Source organism: Notolepis coatsorum, assembly GCF_963971535.1.
Source record: "Notolepis coatsorum genome assembly, chromosome: 9".
NCBI classification, from domain to species: domain Eukaryota; kingdom Metazoa; phylum Chordata; class Actinopteri; order Aulopiformes; family Paralepididae; genus Notolepis; species Notolepis coatsorum.
The window spans coordinates 18,400,629-18,422,011 of record NC_140173.1 but is presented as its reverse complement, the minus strand read 5'-3'; the positions used below and the strand labels follow the sequence as shown (position 1 = coordinate 18,422,011).

The window sequence follows — 21,383 nt, the reverse complement described above, 5'->3', positions numbered from 1 at the left end:
GGGTCGTTTATAATTCGCCGATCATCAGTAAATGTTTTATGTAGGTTGGGTGTGTCGTGGAATATATTATCATGTTCTTATAGATCTGTGTTGAGACCAGTGATGCCACAGATTACTTGTAAAAGTAATCCGATTACTGATTACTGATTACTCCTTTAAAAAGTAATCCAAGTTACTTTACTGATTACTTGATTATCAGAGTAACTTAGTTACTTTGAAAGTAACTAGGTTACGAAGTCGTCGTCGTTCCCCCAACAGTTTTTTTTAAACGCTTTATTGAAAGTGCATAAATTGTTTTTAACTCGTTTCTCTGCACATAACGTAAATTGTTAAACTAGTGCTTCAGCTTCTGTACCATCAAGTATGGTAAAGCAACAGTCTATGATGCTCACAGCATTAGAGCAGCCAGCCAGTGGTTTTACAAAACCAGTGTATCCATTCACATCTAACAAATGCAGGCTGAACTATTCAATTATATCAACTGTAACTATTAAATTGTTTTTATAAATGTCTCTCTATAAACATACAATCAGTCTCTCTTTAACATGTAAATTAACTGTAAATCTGGCAAATAAGAGCTTTTCTCTCTCTCTCTCTCTCTCTCTCTCACCCCTCTCTCTCTCTCTCTCTCTCTCTCTCTCTCACCCCTCTCTCTCTCTCTCTCTCACCCCCTCCCCATGCCTCTTTCTCTCCAACCCCACCCAGACAGCCTACATCTCTAATATAATAATAATAATAATAATAATAATAATAATAATAATTATTATTATTATTATTATAATATAATCCCTTCTCTCCCTCTCTGTGTGTATGTGTGTGTGTGTGTGTGTGCGCGTGTGTGCGTGTGCTTGTGTGTGTGTGTGTGTGTGTGTGTGTGTGTGTGTGTGTGTGTGTGTGTGTGTGTGTATGTGTCTCTCTCCCCTCTCTCTGTCACTCGTGTTCTCCCACCTGTAGAACTGTGGGAGAGCATTAGAGCAGCCAGCCAGTGGTTTTACAAAACCAGTGTATCCATTCACATCTAACAAATGCAGGCTGAACTATTCAATTATATCAACTGTAACTATTAAATTGTTTTTATAAATGTCTCTCTAGTCTTCTTGCGGTTTCACTTCGTTTAGACAAGCGTTTTGGGGTGGAATTCTCAGACGAATGCAACGGAGCCCTGCTGTCACACGATTGGCGCATATGTCACATGACGTGCTGTGAAGACCCGCCCTACTCTGCCTCTGATTCGCAGACTGTGGATGGGGAATGTGATTGGGCCAAAGCAGAGTCACTCACAGACAGAGAGTCCAGTCACGCCGCGGGGACACATTATTGTGTAACCCTTTCACTGCCACACCACGTCACTCCCAAATAAGAAAAACAGCTCAAAAATGTATTTTTGACTGTCGAAAACGAAATAAAATACTGCATTCCGCCTGCATTATGAATTTATGATGAGATAGTAACGAAATAGTAATGCACAGCCACTTGGACAAGTAACTGCAATCAGATTACTGGCTTTTAAAGATTAACGCGTTAGATTACTATTTTCGGGGGAAAGTAATCAGATTACAATAACGCGTTACTTAGTAACGCGTTACCGGCATCACTGGTTGAGACATCATGTTATACAGCGTGACTTTCAGTGTGGCCAGCTTGACTGGTTAATGTGTGTATGTCTCTTTAAGAACACTCAGACATCCCCCAGCCATAACTTCTTTGTTGTTGTTCCCACTGACTGAGAACCATTTTTGTTTACCTTCATCATCATATCTGATATTATGTTATGACTGACAACTGTGTATTTAACATATGTCTGAAACAGCGTTCTGGGTCAGTCTATGGCCAGACGCTAATGTGTTAACATGTTGTCTCTGACTGTAGGCTGTCCTTTCATTTGTGGCCACGGTGAAATAAACTCTTATTATTATTATTAATAATGACTCAGAATGATTTGTAAACGGCTCATCATTTAGTCCTTTAATATTTCCCATTACAGGTGATATATTGACCAGATGGTTTGCAAACAAGGAAACGCACAATTGGGTTGAAAATAACGTTATATTCCTCTTACCGTGGGGCAATGAGACTGGCTGTGAAAGATCCCAAGTACACAACGCCGATCGCCTAGGTCCATTTCCGGATTGTATGTCGCAATAAACGCCAAAATCATATCGATTATTAAGTTTATAAAGCAATCCATTATGTATGGAGTCCCGCAACGAGATGTGACTGCCGGATGAGTTTCATCGATGCACATCGGGCACATCCTGTTGGCGAGTGTAACTCACCCGACTATCCACCAGGCGGCGGTATTGAGCACCTATAGGGTCCAGCTGCAGCGTCGGGGGTGTATTTAAGCATTACATCACACGCAGGAGTGGTTTGTGACCAATAAACCATGCCTAGGGGTGGTTGTTAGGCCCGAGGCGCAGCCGAGGGTCGTTAGACCCCCCTAGGCATGGTTTATTGGTCACAAATCACGACTGCACGTGGTGTAAAGCTTTTATACAACTGCCAGATTCATCCAACCTTATTTCTATACAATAAACACACATTAATCGAAGATTTATTGAAAAAACCATCCGCCAGAAAAAGTAGTTCCCACAACTCCATGTGGAAGCAGCTTGAAGTGCATCCAACCAAACTAACACATCCAACTGTGTATTATTGGAATGATTGAGAGAAGTTGCCTCATGTGGAAGCAGCTTGAAGTGCATCCAACCAACTAACACATCCAACTGTGTATTATTGGAATGATTGATTGAAAATTTATTAAAACGTTTTCTTTGCCCTATTTTTTTATTTATTTCTTTTAGCCTAAACTTAACCAGTTGGAAACCAGGGGTACAGTAATAAAATTAGCAATCAACCAATCAATCAATTCAATAGACCATGCTCACTTAAAACAGCGCTGCTTCTCTCTCAGTCTGACTCCCCCGCTGTTGCAGACAGGAGTGTGTGTGTGTGTGTGTGCGTGTGTGTGTGTGTGTGTGTGTGTGTCACAGTGTGTGTGTGCGTGTGTGTATGTGTGTGTGTGTGTGTGTGTGTGTGTGTGTGTGTGTGTGTGTGTGTATGTGTGTGTGTGTGTTTGTGGGTACGCCAGCGTCGGACAGTGTGAGAGAGAACGCTGCAAGAAAGTAGGAAGGAAGAAATTTAAATCAATCAATTAATCTATCAATCAATCCACGATTTTTCTTTTGTTCTAGATTGAGCCAAGACCCATCAATTACATCATCCAACATTGTTTAAAATACTAACACATTCCCCTTGACAGAATCGCTTCATATTTAGTCGTTATGGTGCTTTCAACATAACCATTTGATCTCCGCGATCCTGTTTTCTCCCGGAGTGAGCCGGGGAGGGTTATGTGATTTGGTTGTGGGCGGGTCCTGAGCCCAGGACCGTGGATTGTTACCAATAAAGACGTGTGAATGGCCAATCAGAATCGAGAAATTTGCATGCCGTTGTATAAATATGAATTATGAATGCCATGGCGAAAAAATGAAATATTGATCTCAAAAACGCTGGACAGCGATCTTGGCAGACAACGCATGGCGGCCAATAACGCTGGACAGTGTTTTTGGCACAGTTGGTGTTAAAGCCAGGTCATCAGGACCGGGGGGGGGGGGGGACTCGTCAAAGAGCCCATGATCTTTGTCCGATGATGTAAGATTGTATGATTTGAGGGATGACACGCCTGTTTAGACTTGTCATCTTTGTCATGTGATCAGCTGTTCTTGAATGTCTATAAATGAAATATCAATGTATTATGAAAGACCGGGCTTCTCTTTCTTCTGCCGGCCGGTTCTGTTCTGTTCCGTCTTGAACTTCAGTGCTTTAAATTGAATAACGACAATGTTTGTCATTGGAGGGCGAGTGCACTAGATCAAGCCACCCACCCTGATACAAACAGCAATAATATGATGATAGAAAGTTAAGGTTACGGTTGTGGTTAGTTTAAGGAAATAGTGTGGTTAAGGTTAGGGTTAGTTTAAGGAAATAGTGTGGTTAATGTAAGGGTTAGTTTAAGGAAATAGTGTGGTTAAGGTTAGGGTTAGTTTAAGGTAATAGTGTGGTTAAGATTAGGGTTAGTTTAAGGTAATAGTGTGGTTAAGATTAGGGTTAGTTTAAGGAAATAGTGTGGTTAATGTTAGGGTTAGTTTAAGGTAACAGTGTGGTTAAGGTTACGGTTGGGGCGAGGCTATCAGAAAAGTGTTTCTCGTGGTCTTGAGCAATGCCATCTCGCTGAAAATGCTAACTTTCTATGTTAACGTTAAACCACACCATCATCATAGTATTGCTGTGTTTGTATCAGGATGGGTGGCTTGGTCTAATGGCTCTCGACCCCCCACCCCAAGCATTGTTAGTTTGATTTCCAATTAGCTTTTTTCCTTTTACTTGAGCCGATACAAAACGTAAATAATATTACTTATACAATACATAAATATATTACTTATTGACATAACGTACATTATATACCTTTTTCCTGTCGTCAATTAAGTACTTTATTTACATATTTTAACCTGTAAAGGAAGATCGGGCTGTACAGAGACTATGATTGTCTCTCTCTCTCATATATATGTGTGTATTTTCCACCTAGCCAGTGTAAACACTGACGAAGGTCAGAGGGCTGAAACATGTTTGTTTGTTGTCTGCTGCATTAACACTTTGAATGCCCAAAACGTGATAACACGTTTTATCAGCCCAATGCCTGAATGCCCACCACGATTATTAGAGTTTTATTTTTTTATTAGCGATCTGAATTCATATTTCATCAACCGAGTCTACCGTTGGTATGCAGCCCCTGTAGGAGCACAGATGTGAAAAAACTGCCCCCTATCGTCTCCCAGATGGTAATGCACCCTTTTGGAATGGACTCAATGAAAATGGATGAGAAAAGAAAAATCCGGAATCCACATTTTACTTCTCGGGCATGTAATCCGAGCCGATCGGATTCATTGTGGACCCTCAGAACAGCGTGGAATACATATGTACAGTATGTAGCGTTGGATCAATAAAAGCGATCGATATTTGGAATGGCGATCAGGAATTGGAATAATCTTTTTGGATAACATCTGATCTCAGGTAAGGAATCTATTTTACCAGTCTTAGGATAATCAGACGTGTTTTCACGGAGATATAAGCATTTCCCCTATGTGTGATGTGGCTGTGCGGCTGTGCGAGCGATCAGGAAATATATCAGATATCAGATCGCCTTTATAGCGTGCATACGTACACATACTATCGATAATCTAGCGTTTATTTGAAAACGATTCATAAATAGGTCAAAAAATTTGAACGTTTGTGTATTCTAGAATATTCCGTTTATCATGGAATCTTTTTTCCTTGAAAACGAGGGCTTTTCAAGATGCTATAAAACGAGAATGAACCGATAAAGAAACAATCCGCTTCGACAATGTTGACTGTAAAACGAGTCATTGATAAGCGACGGGCAGATTAGTCACATAGCCATAATTAAAAATATAGATTAGGCGTTTTTAACGCTAACATTGAAGTGGATGGTGGGCATTCAAGCACTAAATCGTGCGCCCCCTGCTGGCACAGATAGTGTTAAAGATTAATTGATTGAAAATGTTATTAACGGATTGCAGAATGGGTACAATACAGTACGGCTCAAATTGTTAAGGGGATGCAGACCAGAGAAAGACTTTCGTCTTGTTTACATCAGGGTCCCCCATTTTCAATTCATCAGGACATTTATGACATACACGACATACAGATATACAGTACTGTTACATCCAGACATTTATGACATACAAGATATACAAATATACAGTACTGTTTAAGAGACGGAGATCATAAAAGAAAATATATACATTCGAGGGGGAAGAAACTGTACATTGGGTGGGTGGGGGTTTGGACATTTACCGGGGCCAGTTTCGAATTACAGCCTCCCATAGGTGCTCTTTGAGAGCGGTTTTGAAGGAGGGTAGGGATTCACATTATTTTATGGCTGTGGGTAGGGCATTCCACATTGTTGGCATAATTGCGAAACGTGTTTAGTCTAGCTAACTAACTGTACAAATCGATGCGATAGGCTTAGACTGTATTGTGTACGGTTGGCTGGCTGGCTGACTTTTGTTGTGGATTGGGGGTGGCCAGCTGGCTATCTGGAAGTTAGTAGTGCAGTAGCTGGCTGATAGCTGTTGTATTGTGGGTTAAGGGTAGCCAGCTAGCTGGCTGGCAGTTCGTAGTGCAGTAGCTGGCTAACGTTGGCCAATATACTGTAGCTGTAACTGAACGCCAATGATGCTAGCCTTATGTGATCTTATGAGTTTCAGTTCATAGGAAAATACTTCGACTATAATGGTCAGAAGTAAATTAACTTAGATGCTGTTATGCTTAACACATTGGGGACGGACCACGGATATATCCGGCTTTCGAATCCATGCGTTGTGGACAGAATCACGGAGATATCCGTGGGAAGTTGTTATTGCTTTTATTCCATTTTAATAACCTGTTCAAGGTCGCTGAGCGGCACTGCAGATCTTCCCTGCTCTATGAATTCGACAATGTGCAATACCGGCCAGATCCTCTTAGAGGCGCTATCGCGCTACTGCAATGTGCCCTGTGGGCGAACAGATCAGTCTCTTTGTTTTCTTTCAACAGCGATTAGAGTAGCACGATTCTGGATCTCCAGCCTGTAGCTTGGATTACGTTTTCGAATCGCAGATTTCACCATGCAATAAGGGGATTTATCATCAGCCAATGGACATATCGATCTACCAGATGGCGATCGATAACAGGGAAATGCTCGGGGGATCCCACCGGCTCATGGTAAGATCTTTTTCACGTAAATTACAGCCCGATCAGAGCTTGCTATGATACTCAACCAGACGACCAGCGTATGTGGCTACTTAGACGAACACGGTTATTGGTAATCAATAATAATAAACGACGTCCCCCGCCTCCCCCCCCCTTTCATGCATACATGCTTTGGGATCGTCCGGATCATATGCAGTTTGAGTTATTTCTGTAGCATCTGTAAAACGGAAATGCCATTGGATATAACATTAGCAGCTATTAGCTATATAACTAGCCTTCCAGAAAATATACTAGCCCAAATCCGCTATAAAGCTTATATTCACGGCGCTATAAAATGAGAACCTATTGATGATTTTTTTTTTCTTTAAGCCATTTTGAAGGGACGGTTTATGCACTCAATTGACAATGAGAATGGACAGATAGCAATACTATAAAGTATAGATTTAGCTGTACAAAAAGCCACACGTTTGTTTACAAAAGCTGGCCCTCAACCATTATATTAGACGGGCCCCAGTGGCCGCGAAAGTGTTAACACCCAGTAAGTACACTTTACTTAATTTCTAAGATTAGATTAGATAATTTAGTCCGGAGTCCGGACTTTGAGAATGCCTCTGTTAGACCTACAGTATAATACTGCCAGATGCTATAACAAAACCAAAAACTATCGGTATCGGCAGTGTATCGGCCAATATGGCTCATAGACGATCAGTGATTGGTGGCAAAAAACATGATCGGGGCATCCCTAACGCCTACTATTTTATATTAATGATATTGTCTCCTATATTGTCAGGATCATCTCTACGCGGATGACACTATCGTCTATTGTGTTGTTGACTCTGTACAACTCCTACCCATTAAAAATGTACAACTCATTTAATACTTTGCAGGATACGCTTGTTAATCTTAAACTGGTACTCAAACCAAACAAAGTTCATGCTCTTCTCTAACATCTAACATCTGTGAACATTTGCATATACTGCATCTACTGTGAATGAGTCTATTATTTAGAGTTAAAGAATATAAATACCTTGGCATCTGGCTTGATCAGAAATGTACATTTAAATGCCATGTAGATAACCTTGCAAGTAATCTGCGACAGAAGGTCTGCTTTTTGTACAGAAACGAATCCTATGTTCCTACGCTTAGCAGAAGGAGGGTTGTTGAAGCTATTTGTTTTGGATTATGGACACAGTTTATAGACATGCTGCTGCTTCTACTATAAAGCCACTTAAGGTCCCCAGAGTTTGCACCGAATTAGGAAAATCTGCTTTTAGCTTCTGTGCCCCCGACACATCTTTTGCAAAGCACTTTAAACTGAACATTTGAGTATCCATTGGTCAGTTTAAATCTATAATAGCCGACCATTTGTTTTAATTAATTTAAATTGTTTAAATGATTTACTTTTCTGTTTCTATATTATTTTTGTATTATGTATTGTACCTCTCGACATAATTGTAAATGTTCTTTCGAGATTAAATAAAGATTGAAATAGAAATTATGCTAAACTCATTGACTGCCACGCTGTTTTTCCATCTTTACTTTCTGGCGCCAGCGTTATTGACCATTTTCCATTTTCCTCATGTTTTAATGGGACAAGGGTCCATTTAGTAGTAATGGGGAATTGGAAATGGCTGTAAATTGAAATGGCTGGAAATGATTGATGGGCCATTTATTTTGGTGATATAATGCAAATCTTATACAATAAAAAAAAATTGCATTTCATGTGAGGTTTAAAATAAAGTTAGATTTATTGGAATATGGAGATTTTCTTCAGATTCATCACAGTATTATGTCACCTTGAAAATGATGGTAATGGAATCATGGAAAAACATGCATAAAACAATTGGGGATATAGTTTGAACGATCGCCTCGTCTTTGCATGAAGATGGATTTACCCTTTAGAGCCTTACCTCCTCCTTCATTCACAGTTCCTTTAAGTCCTGGTGTTTTAATGCAGTCCACCAAGCAGACAGATAGTTCCTTTAGTCCCAACAGAGGGGTGACTGCAAGACGCCATCTCCTCCACTGTACTGGATATCAGTGGGGCTGTTGCCTAAAAATACCAGATAAAAAACAGTAACAATAAGAGTCTTGCAAAGTACAATGTTCACTCTCCCCAGAGTAATTGTAGATTGACAAGTTTGGCTGGCAGTGTTGTTTTTGTATGTTAGACATGTCTTGTCACTGGTACTTGATGATGAAAGTGTCACCTTAAAGGGATAGTTTAGAGTTTTGGACATCAAGTGGTATGAAATACTAAAGTAGTATAGTTGATGCAGTGCCCTCAGTTTACACAGTCTTGTGGTCGGAGTTCTGACCTGGCAGAAGTTTTAATCATCCACAGCAGAAAACAGCGTGCCTCATTTTCTATGCTTCAAGACCCAGCATTTAGTGACTACCTCACACTAAGACTAGTTCAACACACCATGTCACTCTGAAGCATTTAGTGACGTCACACTGAGACTAGTTCAACACATCATGTCACTCTGAACCATTTAGTGACTACGTCACACTGAGACTAGTTCAACACACCATGTCACTCTGAAGCATAGGAAATGTTTTCTGCTGTGGATGATTACAACTTTTGCCTGCAGGTTATTGTGTGGTGGAATAAGACTTTTTTGTCTCATGACCTCGTTTGCTGCCTGTCTGAAGCTTCCCGGTTCACTCAGAACCAGGCCAGAACTCAATGAGTTAAGCTAATGGCATCGCATCAACTATACTACTAGCAAGTATTTCATACCACAAGAGTCCAAAAATCCAAACTATCCCTTTAACTCACAAGTCAGACAAGTGTTTGGCCATGCCAAGTTTCCCCACATGCTGGGGTACAAGATGGGCCAAACAGGGTATAATGCTGCTTGGAGTTTAATCAAATCACATGCTCTCTTAGTGTCAGATTTTAGCATTGGGGAAATCCCCCCCAATCCTGTTACCCTGTTTTAGCCTGGCATGGCCCAATACCCGTATCAATACATCCCTGGAAGACAATCGTTCACTAGGTCATAACATATTCACTTATGCTCAACCAATCTATTGAAGAGTATACACTTTGTTTGGATTGTAATAAGGGGGGGGGGGGTGTGCACAGATAACTGGTTTGCCAGCTAACCACTTATTTGAAATCAACCAGATATTCATAACGGTTCATTTACGTTACCGTTTAAACAAAACTACACAGTCAACTATTCACTTTAGTTTAATACATGATGCATTGTCTAACTGGCTAGCTACTGATAGCTCCTGATATCAACAAATGAGCATTTCAGTTTAAGAATTATAGGGATGCCCCGTGCCGATCGATCGGGCAGCATGATACCTCCGTTAGCTAGGTAGCTCACTGTTTTAACGAAATGACCCAGTAAACTAAATAGTTCACTTTATTTAATACATGATGCATTGTCTAACGTCATCTAGCCGGCTAGCAGTAGCTACAGATAGCTCCTGATATCAATGTCTTATAACATAATTTACATTATTCGTTTTTGCAGCTGAACATTGGCTAATTAGCTATCATGCTTCAGAACAACACTGCAAAGATGGCATGCTGAATGTGATTTGACCAAAGCAGAGTATACACACAGACAGTGGAGCTGTTTGCAGATAGCGAGCATTTTGACTTGTTGCATGGTGGCGATGTCTCGCAGATAATACAACTACAACTAAGTATAATTATATAATATATATATTTATTTAAAAAAATTACCAACAGGGAACTGCATCCAACAATACAACCCCTGAGTCTAAGGTAAGGACACATTTAAATCACAGAAGTGTAATGTTAGTCTATTGGAACTGTATGTTATCGACACGTTCTAGTTATAGCTGCTTATTATCTTTGTGCTTACAATAATCAAAAGGTACGGTACACAGTTGGTCTCACCCTCTGTGCCATTATCAGCACAAAATATGTCCCCATATGATCAAATCGCTGTTGATAAGATTATATATATTTAAAAAAAAATGTATTTCGGGGGACACTTTTAAAGAGTTTTACTCAGTTATATAGCTCAGAGGTTAATCTCGACGACTCTAAATTTGAATCGTTCATTGGCGGGCTTGAGATACCCCACATTTCTGAGGAGAAGGCTAAGGAACTGGGGAAACCGATCACTCTTATGGAACTAAGGGAGACGATTGCTGAAATGCAGAGGGGTAAGGCACCAGGCTGGGATGGTATTCCACCCGAGGTGTATTTAGCTTTCTGGGACCAACTGGGTCCATTGATGCTCGATATGATCAATTACGCTATCGAACAAGGGGAGTTCTCAAGAGATGTCAACATGGCGTTGATTTCTTTACTTCTCAAGAAGGACAAAGATCCCAATGATTGTGGTAGCTATAGGCCCTTGAGTCTTCTCAGGGCCGATTTAAAAGTGTTTGCCAAGGTGCTGGCCCGCCGCCTGCAGAGATTTATGATGGTATTGGTACACTGCGATCAAACTGGTTTTATCCCGGGGCGCCTGGCTGCAGATAATCTTAGGAGGCTGTTGCATGTAGTCGATAACAGTAAAGACAATACAGCTCCGTCCACAGTTCTGTCTTTGGATGCCATGAAGGCGTTTGACAGACTAGAATGGTCATACCTGTGGAAGGTACTTGAGGTCATGGGTCTTGGAAAGAATTTTATTCATATGATTAAAGTTCTGTATGCCTCGCCGTCGGCAATGATACTGACAGGCAAAAACTGTTCCACACTTTTCCCAGTCTCCAGATCTTCTAGACAGGGTTGTCCTCTGAGCCCAGGACTATTCGCGCTTTCCCTCGAACCATTGGCCCAATTTATTAGGCAATCGGAGGACATCGTCCCCATAATGATCAATAATACACCACACAAAATTGCTCTCTATGCGGATGACCTGATTTTTATGGATGACTCTTCCCGGTCGGCCACAAAATTATTGGGAATAATCGACGACTTTGGTAAATTGTCAGGCTTTAAGATTAACAGCCTGCCTACCTCTCAATGAGCTGGCCAAAGCGGTGCGACTACCAGCTGATATCCCCATAGTAGTGTTGTCAAAAATATCGAAGTATCGATACATATCGATACTGAATATTTAAAACGGCTTCGATACTCATTTCCCGAAGTACCGATACTTTCTGCAGTATCGGTACCAGCTGGCTTGCTCCCGCAAGTTGTTGACAGACAGACGCGCTGCCAGAGCCTTGCCCTTCCGCCTCCTCCTCGCTCAGAGCAACAGACACAAGCTGCTGCAGCCTCCTCCCCCTCACAGCGCAGCCCTGTCTTCAGTTTGTAAACAACGCTATTATTAGCTAACGTTAGCTGTCGTTCCTCCGTTAGCTTAATGCTAGCTAGCTGGCCACCTATTACTTCATGGAAACGGAGTAACGTCAAGCCGAGCCCACTACCCCAGTACACGCATGAACTCGACACAACTACCCCGTTTCCAACGTTAGGCCGAGCGGAGCCGGAGCCCATCCTACACTACTACACGCATGAACTCGACACAACTACCCCGTTTCCAACGTTAGGTCGAGCGGAGCCGGAGCCCATCCTACACCAGTACACGCATGAACTCGACACAACTACCCCGTTTCCAACGTTAGGTCGAGCGGAGCCGGAGCCCATCCTACACCAGTACACGCATGAACTCGACACAACGTTACCCCGCCTCCATGAAGTGTCCAATTAGCAGCAATGTTGTTGAAAATGTAACGTTAATAAATGCTCCGAGCATAGCTCCGGAGAAATCTCCCTCTCTCTCTCTCAAGTACCCTTGTTTTCGGGTCATAACTAGAAAGGTGCGCTCAGTAGACCTAAAATCTCCAGCAGCCACTCTCTCTTTCTCTCTCTCTCTCTCTGATCTAAAGATAAACAAAGGGTTTTAAAAGTGTATTTATCTTCTCGTATAGTACCAGAGAGAAGCTGAGGAGAATCAACCAGCAACAAAAGCTAAATGTTAAAAAATATATATATATATTATTATAATAAAAAAAAAAAAAAAATTGGTATCGAAAGTATCGATACTTTTCAAGGTATCGTATCGAAGTCGAAATTCCAATATCGTGACAACACTACCCCATAGTGGAACATTTGAAATACTTAGGCATAGAGATATTCCCCACGCTGAGTCAAACTACTAAGTTCAACTTCACGGGTACTTATGATAAAATACGCCAGGATCTAGACAGATGGTCGTCCCTTCCTAACTCCTTACAAGCCCGAGCTTCCATAATCAAAATGAACGTCCTGCCTAGGATACATTTTGTTAGCTCAATGCTCCCCCTGCCCCCTCCAATAGACCACTGGCGCAAGGTACAATCGATGGTATCTAAGTTTATCTGGAATAACAAACGCCCGAGAATCAAAAGAGCTACTACTCAACGTAGGAAACAAGATGGGGGCCTTGCAATCCCTGATTTTAAGCTTTATTTCTGGTCCTTTTCACTGAGACCTCTGATGTGCTGGCTAGACCCTAGATGCTGCATCTTGGCGCTCCTTAGAAGCGGCGGCGGTCTCACCGCTAAGATTGCAGGATGTGGTGTACTCCACTGTCCCTATTTCGAAATGCCAACTGAGGTATGGACCGATCATAACTCACGTGATCCAGACGTGGCGTAATGTACAGAAGTCGTGTGGGGTTAAATGCCCGTGGCACCTGGACTCTCCAATTTTTAATAACCAGCAATTACTTGTTGGGCACAAGCCGGTTAATATTCCTCAATGGCAAAGGAGGGGGGTTCATACTCTGGAGGATATTTATGATAAGAACGGCCTCCGTGCGTTTCAGGACTTAAGAGAATTTTATGATCTTCCCGGCGAGTCCTTCTTTCTTTACCTTCAACTAAGGTCAGCGCTGAGGGCGCATGGCATGCCGTGGGCTCAAACTTTGCAACCACACCCCTTCCTCAGGCTCATAGTGGACAGGATGACCTCCAGAGGGTTTGTCTCAGACTTTTATACGCTCTTAATTCAGTCCACGTATAAAAATGTATCATTGGATACAATCTGGCGTGTGGATATCCCGGAGTTGGACCCCGAGTTTGACTGGGATGATGTTTGGGCAAATGTGGCATTGTCTTCCCGCAACCCCAATCACCAGCAAATTCATTTTAATTATATTCATAGGACCTATCTTACACCTAGGAAGCCATTTGCTATGGGACTGATAACCGACTCTCGGTGCACTTTGTGCTCTCAAAAGGCCACTGGCACTTATATGCATATGTATTGGGATTGCCCACCAGTGGCCCGCTTCTGGAGGTCAATAGCGGACAAACTTTCAGATCTGTGTGGCTTAACTATCCCATTCACAGCTGTTACGCTACTCCTGAATGATAGAACAACACTACCCGCTTCCGTACAACTGAAAAGGGTTGTCCTAGCGGGCGTCACAGCGGCGAAGAAGCTAATAGCAATGAGATGGAAGGAGCCTGAGAAGCTCAGTGATTAACTGGTCCCTAACACTGTTAAATGTGATTTATCTTGAGATATCCACGGCGCGGGTGATTGGGGTGGGGCAGGCTGGGATTGACCTATGGTTCGCAGCAGCTGAGAAGGTTAGGACCGCCGTGTGCGGCTGAGCGGGGTTGGGGTGCTTGTTCGGGGGAGTCCGGCGGTCTCGTGGGAGGGGGAGGAGGAAATGTCTTGTCTGTCTTGTCTTGAATTTAACTAGGGATTTTATTGGGGGGCAGCTATTTAGCTAGTTCTTCGCTATTTGGTCATCTATTAGATAGTACCCCTGGAATTTTGAATTTAAAAAGGTTGAACTCTGTTTTCTTTTCTTTTTGTCTTTATAATTTATAAATTGTTATATTCTGTATTATTATTGTTTTTGTTATTTTCCTGTGAAGTTCTGTGTATTGTGATTGTGATTAATGTGTTGTCTTGTTTCATGCAAGTAATAATAAAAAATTTGATAAAAAAAAAAACTGTATTTCGGGACGGTTCTGGGACGGTGGTGAAAAAAGTTAGTCTGGAGCCCTGCAATGGCTGACATGTTTTAGGTTGGTTAAAGTAGACAGCCCTTGGGTGGATAACAATTATAGCTTGTGCCAGGCAGTGTCTCGACAGCGTAACACACCCAACACGTAACAAATGAACATATAATAAATGAGTGGTTTGATTATGTCTTATGGTGTATATATGTGGAGCACTTCTATGCTCTATATATATATATTCTTTTTGTACAACCAGGGGTCATGTCTGCTTCACATGGGCTGTGGAAACGTTCGGTTCACTTTACTGTTTGTTATTTTAAGACTGGTGAGGGTCTTTAACTGTTTACATCTTTAACTCATTACGTTATGGGGGGAGTGGGGAGAGGGGCGTCTACATGAATCTATGATCCCAATTACAGTAGGGCTGGGCGATTAATAAAAAAAAAACACAATCTCGATTCATAGACCTATGCAATCTCATTTCTAAATTATGACTATTCTTTTTTATAATTTTCTTTAATTTTTTTTTATTTTAAATGTTTTACTTTCCTTTTTTTAAATTATGACGATTCTGACTTGAGTTATTCTGTATGTTACAAGAGACTTAAGTTTAAGTCAAGCACTTTCAAGTTATGTTTAAGTTTGTGGAGAAGCAGATCCTGAGACGAAAGTGGGGATGGATAGGCCACACTTTGAGGAAACCGGCTACCAGTACTACACGGCAGGCCCTAACTTGGAATCCCCAGGGGAAGCGGAAGAGAGGGCGGCCTAAGAACACCTGGAGGCGAGCCACTGAGGCGGAGCTCAAGAGACAAGGAACTACCTGGGGGGAGGCAGAAAGGACAGCCCAAAGCCGTGTTGGATGGAGAAAAGTCATAGATGGCCTATGCTCCATTGGGAGCGATGGGCCGAAGTAAGTAAGTATGTTTAAGTTTAAGTCAAGCACTTTGATATGTTATGTTGTCGGTTTAAGAAAGAGTGCAATAAATGATTTTATTGACAAAATAATCGTGAGAGAGAATCGTGATCTAAAAAAAATGAATGTGAATTTGACTGACTGTAGCGGTACATAGAATTGCATTACAAGAAGGGCGGCTACGTGGCGTAGTGGGCAAGGCGCTCGCCACAAATGCGGAGACGCTGGGCTCGCCTGTTCGAGCCCAGCGCTCCACATTGCTTTCAGTTTAGCTGGTCGTTCATACTAATACACATTGTTTGGCCGTATTAGGGGGTGGGAAACTGATGGGTGGGGATCGGGCGTTGTGGACAGCGACTCCTACAGGTCGGTTGGTGCGCCTGCGCAGTAGAATCAGGAAGTGTCGGGGGCAGCGTGAGCCTCCCACGCGTTACTCCTCGCCACTGAGAGATCGAGCTGCGCAGGTGAAAAGATGAGACTGCTGTTACCTCAAGTACCGGAGGGGACTTGTGCTATGTATGACTTAGTCCACATTGCAGCCGGCTTGTGGGAGGAAAGAAACAGCGTTCGTGACAGGGGAGGGTTGAATTGGATGATACGAAATTGGGATGGAAGAAAATATAGAAAAATGAGAGAAAAAGTGGATAAAAAAAAAGAATTGCATTACAAGAGAATAAAATGCCTTTTTTTCATTAACGAAAACTAGACAAAAATGTCATCCGTTTTCTGCGACTAAATCTAGACTAAAACAAAAAAGACAAATTCGAGACTAAAACTGACTAAAATGCTCAGACCTGTAGTTGACTAAAACTGACTAACGAAAAATAAATGAAGGTGACTAAATATGATGAAAACTAAAAAAGGAGCATTTGACACATGACTAAGACTAAAATGTAAATAGCTGCCAAAATTAACACTGCTTCCAAGCAAACAAAAATAACCAAACAGGTGGAGAGAGGAAGCCCAGACTAAATGAAGCCTGAATGTATAAAGGCCTGGGACACTAAAGGAAGCCTGCATGTATAAAGGCCTGGGACACTAAGGGGGCTTTCTCACTAACCATTCGGGGTCGAATCACAGCCCGATCACACCAGAAAAGGGTGTGTCCGTCCTACTGAGAACGCTGTCCCGTCCCCGGGGACGCTGATTCGCTCCAAACCTGGACCGCTGAAATAGGTGGTTCCGGGTGCGCGCCAGTGGGAGCGGGGGCGTGGTGTACGAGCTTGTACCAAAACACGGAAGAGGCTTGCTGTATCAACTAGCTGACACACAACGTCATTACTGTAATGCTTTCATGCTTGCTTGAATTTTGGGCAGATAAAAACATACAGCAACAACTGGACAATACCCACAAAAACTATATTTATGGGCAATTTGGCGATTTCAGACCTCAACCAAACAAGCATGTTGAGCCTCACGGCTCAGTGGATGAAAACATGAAGCCACGTTACAAGCACAAGACTTCCTAGCCCCTTCCGTGACTGCGATGTGCAAGCCAGGGGCTTTTGAATACGCAGTCACTCGCAGCTCCATAGTAGCCAGTAGGGCTGCACGATTAATCGTGTTTTAATCGAAATCGCGATTTGGAATGATGCAATTATCAAATCGCCAAGCCTGCAATTCAATTTTTATTTTTATTTATTTTTTATTTAACCAGGAAGTCCCATTGAGATACAAGATCTCCTTTGCAAGGTAGACCTGGCCGCGTGTAACGCTTCCGCAACGGAATTCGGTTTCCGGGTTGCTCCGATTGGCCGCGACCCCCACCCCCCCCTATCCACCGCGCGGCAGAGCGAGCGGCCGCGGACTCGCTCGCTTCCTCAATTTATACGCATGAAAGTATTGACTGAATGAATGAATGAAAACTTTATTTAACAGATTGCAGAATGGGTACAATACAGTACGGCTCAATACACACAATTGTTAAGGGGATGCAGACCAGAGAAAGACGTTTGTCTTGTTTACATCAGGGTCCCCCATTTTCAATTCATATAGAACGACTACGCCGTAACAAATCATTAAAAAATATATACCGTTAACTGGAATATATTGTGCCTTTACACATATGTTGGATTATGTAATTGGTTTGTCATGACAAACAAATAAAAAAAATCGTGATTTACCCGCTGGCTACAACAACACTCAGTGACTGCATGTAGTCAGAGCCAGAGCTCAGTTGGGGGTATTCATCAGACAAATCGGATGCGGGGATTCGGCTCCCATCAGGTGGGCAAGAACTGCGGGTTTTCAGCCTCTCCCCTCTCTCCTGGAGCTTAAGGGGGAGCTTAGTATTCCTGCCGCGGAGGAGGTGGCTACAACATCAACACACAGTGACTACATGCAGTCACTGTGTGTTGTTGTAGCCAGCGGGGAAATCATGATTTTTTTATTTGTTTGTCATGACAAACCAATTACATAATCCAACATATGTGTAAAGGCACAACATATTCCAGTTAACGGTATATTTTTTTTATGATTTGTTACGGCGTAGTCGTTCTATATGAATTGAAAATGGGGGACCCTGATGTAAACAAGACAAACGCCTTTCTCTGGTCTGCATCCCCTTAACAATTGTGTGTATTGAGCCGTACTGTATTGTACCCATTCTGCAATCTGTTAAATAAAGTTCTCATTCATTCAATACTTCCATGCGTATAAATTGAGGAAGCGAGCGAGTCCGCGGCCGCTTGCTCTGCCGCGCGATAGGGGGGCGGGTCACGTGGGGGTCGCGGCCAATCAGAGGAACCCGGAAACCGAATTCCGTTGCGGAAGCGATACACGCGACCTGGCCAAGATGACAGCAATAACATTTGCAATACATCACACAGCAATAAAATGTGCGATACATCACACAAGAACATAATAAATGTGCATGTATACAATACATCACATGTAAACACAAAGCAGAATAGTCTACATGATAGTAAAAGTGTATAATACAGGGTAATACAGTAATTTTGCAGTTGGGACCCGACTACAGAAAGCAGCAACATTCTTCTTGTAAAAAAAATAAAAAATATGTTATAATCGCATCGCAAATCGCAATCGCAATATCCGTCAGAATAATCGCAATTAGATTATTTCCCAAAATCGTGCAGCCCTAGTAGCCAGGCTAATTTGGACCACCAAGCACTGCTTAAAAGCTCGGGGTGGGTCCGAAATATATCAGATATAAAGCCCCTGGCTTGCACATCGCAGTCACGGAAGGGGCTAAAGACTTCCCTGGCACGCATTAGGCCTTGCAACTATTTTTGCCATTGCTATGTCTACTATACATTGGTTTCTTGTTCGAATGCATTTATTTCTATAGACCAGTGGTGCCCAACCAGTCGGCCGTGATCGACCGGTAGATCAATGACATGCAATATAATTGATGCGAGCAATGGGCTAATGTTAGCTGCTAACTAGTAATAAATAAGCGTTAACCCTGGAAAACGCTCAAAGCGGACTCCAGTTCCATTCGTGAGAAAAGGGGGTGGGTTATATTGACAAGGCTTGACAACAGAGGTTCAAATATAACTTCATATTTATTGGTTATTAGTTTATTTATATCAGCATCCAGTTTCCACCACTGTGTGTTAAAACTCTTCCTGTGTTGATGTTCGAGCGTGACATCATCGCCTACGGCAAGCTTACACGCTCAAAACGCAAACCGTAAACAAAACCGGGAGCGCACCAAGACTGCAGTGTGTACACAAACTAGAGGGGGGAGAGGGAGGGGGGAAGTTCGCACCCGAGGACGGAGCGGAGCTGATTCGACCCAAAATGGCTAGTGAGAAAGCACCCTAAAGGAAGCCTGAATGTATAAAGGCCTGGGACACTAAAGGAAGCCTGCATGTATAAAGGCCTGGGACACTCTGATAACCCTCCCCAGCTCTGCCACCTCCAATGTACAGCCCCCACCCACCCACCCAACCCCACCCACCCAACCTCCTCCAATGTACAGTTTCTACATCAAATGTATATACACTCTTTTTCTGGACACTTTTGTATCACAAACAGTACTGTATTTGCAAATCTGATATGTCATAAATGTATAGATGTAGCAGTACTGTCTATCTGTATGTCATGCATGTCATATATGTTATGATGAATTGAAAATGGGGGACCCTGATGTAAACAAGACGAAAGTCTTTCTCTGGTCTGCATCCCCTTAACAATTGTATGTATTGAGCTGTACTGTACCCATTCTGCAATCTGTTAATACACTTTTCAATCAATCAATCAATCAATCAGCTCCACCCACCAATCCTGTGAAACAATGAAACCAGCAGAGCAAGCAAACAATGTGGGGGAGGGTCGTCACAATTTGGTCATATCTGTCTGTCTTAGTAGTTACCTCTGTGCACATACATGTGAAATAAGGTGTTAACTAACTAAGTTATTTAGATATATTATGCTTATGTTATGTTGATCTGAAAAACACATTACAAACAAATGATCAACAGGAAAACACTTGTACTACGTCTGCAGCTCTTTTCTCCTTTATGACCCAATTCATTGACGATGAATGTCAACAAGATGGTGCCGCGCTGTGCGCCTCGTTGAGCTCCGTCCAGATTGTGTTGATTTGGTTCATGTTTACTGTATGAAGCACAATCTCAGGAGGCTCATACAGAACCAAGCATTTCACTGTAATATACTTGTACCGTATGTGACAAATAAAACAAAACTTGAAGCTACAGCTACGATAGAGCCAACAGCGGTAGCTTCCGGTATCGGGAGAAATGTAACATTTCATTGTGAACAGAATCACGTCGCTGCAGATGCTCGCAGTTAGTTGGCCACGGAGACGGTAAAGTACAAACATGTACACAAAAAAAACAAAAAAAAACTTGAATTTCCCTGTGAGGGATCAATACAAGTTATCCTTGGCAAGCACAGAGAGACTCAGAAGAAGCTTCTATCCTCAGGCCATCAGAATGCTAAATGACAATAACACTATGTAGCAACCATCAAATGGAAGCACAGCACACATCCACACGCACACACTCCCTTTAAACAAACAACTCACTGCAGCACCCACTTTACCCACTTTAGAACACCTAAACACACTTTATATTTATTGGTAAATAATTTGCACTACAACCCATACCTCATTACACCTTACTGTAAATTGTACCTAAATTCTACCTCATCCCATTTCTGCTTTGCACTGTATAGTATATTGTATTGTAACTCAGTTACTTCTACTCTGCATTGTATATTGTATATATGTATATACTGAACACTTTTGTTCACATACTTGACTTCCATTTTATACTTGCTACACTTATTTTATCTATTTTTGTCTAGCACAGTCTCTGGAGCGTAACAGAAAGAAGCATTTTGTATAAAAGCATTCTGTACTACAGGCGGTTAGGTGGCCGAGCGGAGATTGCGTTCGTCACCAACCCCGGAGCTGTGAGCTGGATTCGCCTGTTCGAATCCAGCTCACAGCTCCGGGGTTGTCACCAGCTTGGCTGGCCGTCTGCACTAATACAATTGGCTGTATTAGAGGGTGGGAGAAGCTGGCGGGGTGGGTCCGGGTCGTTGTAAACAGCGACTCCTACAGTTCGGTCGGGGCGCCTGCTAAGCGCGGATAGGACTTGAGGGGGATAGTGTGGTCCTCCCACACGCTACGCCCTCTCGATGAGAATCCGCGCTGCCAGGTGAAAAGAAGCGGTGATTGGCTGGACGTGTGTCGGAGGAAGCACGTGGTAGCCTCCACTCTCCCAGATGATCTGACTGTGGGGGGTAAGTGCGCAGCGACCAGGAAGGGACTGGGAATTGGCATACGACTAACATT

The 21,383-nt window shown here is 42.5% G+C and overlaps 1 long non-coding RNA gene across 2 annotated transcripts in view; it reads right to left on the bottom strand.

The window, feature by feature from the left end:
• LOC311234199 overlaps positions 1 to 21,383 on the bottom strand; it is a 49,080-nt gene that overhangs the window by 6,659 nt on the left and 21,038 nt on the right. For both annotated transcript variants that reach the window (XR_014620074.1, XR_014620075.1), the window contains exon 2: positions 8,685 to 8,827. This is a non-coding gene — a long non-coding RNA (uncharacterized lncRNA). The remainder of the gene's footprint in view (positions 1 to 8,684; positions 8,828 to 21,383) is intronic.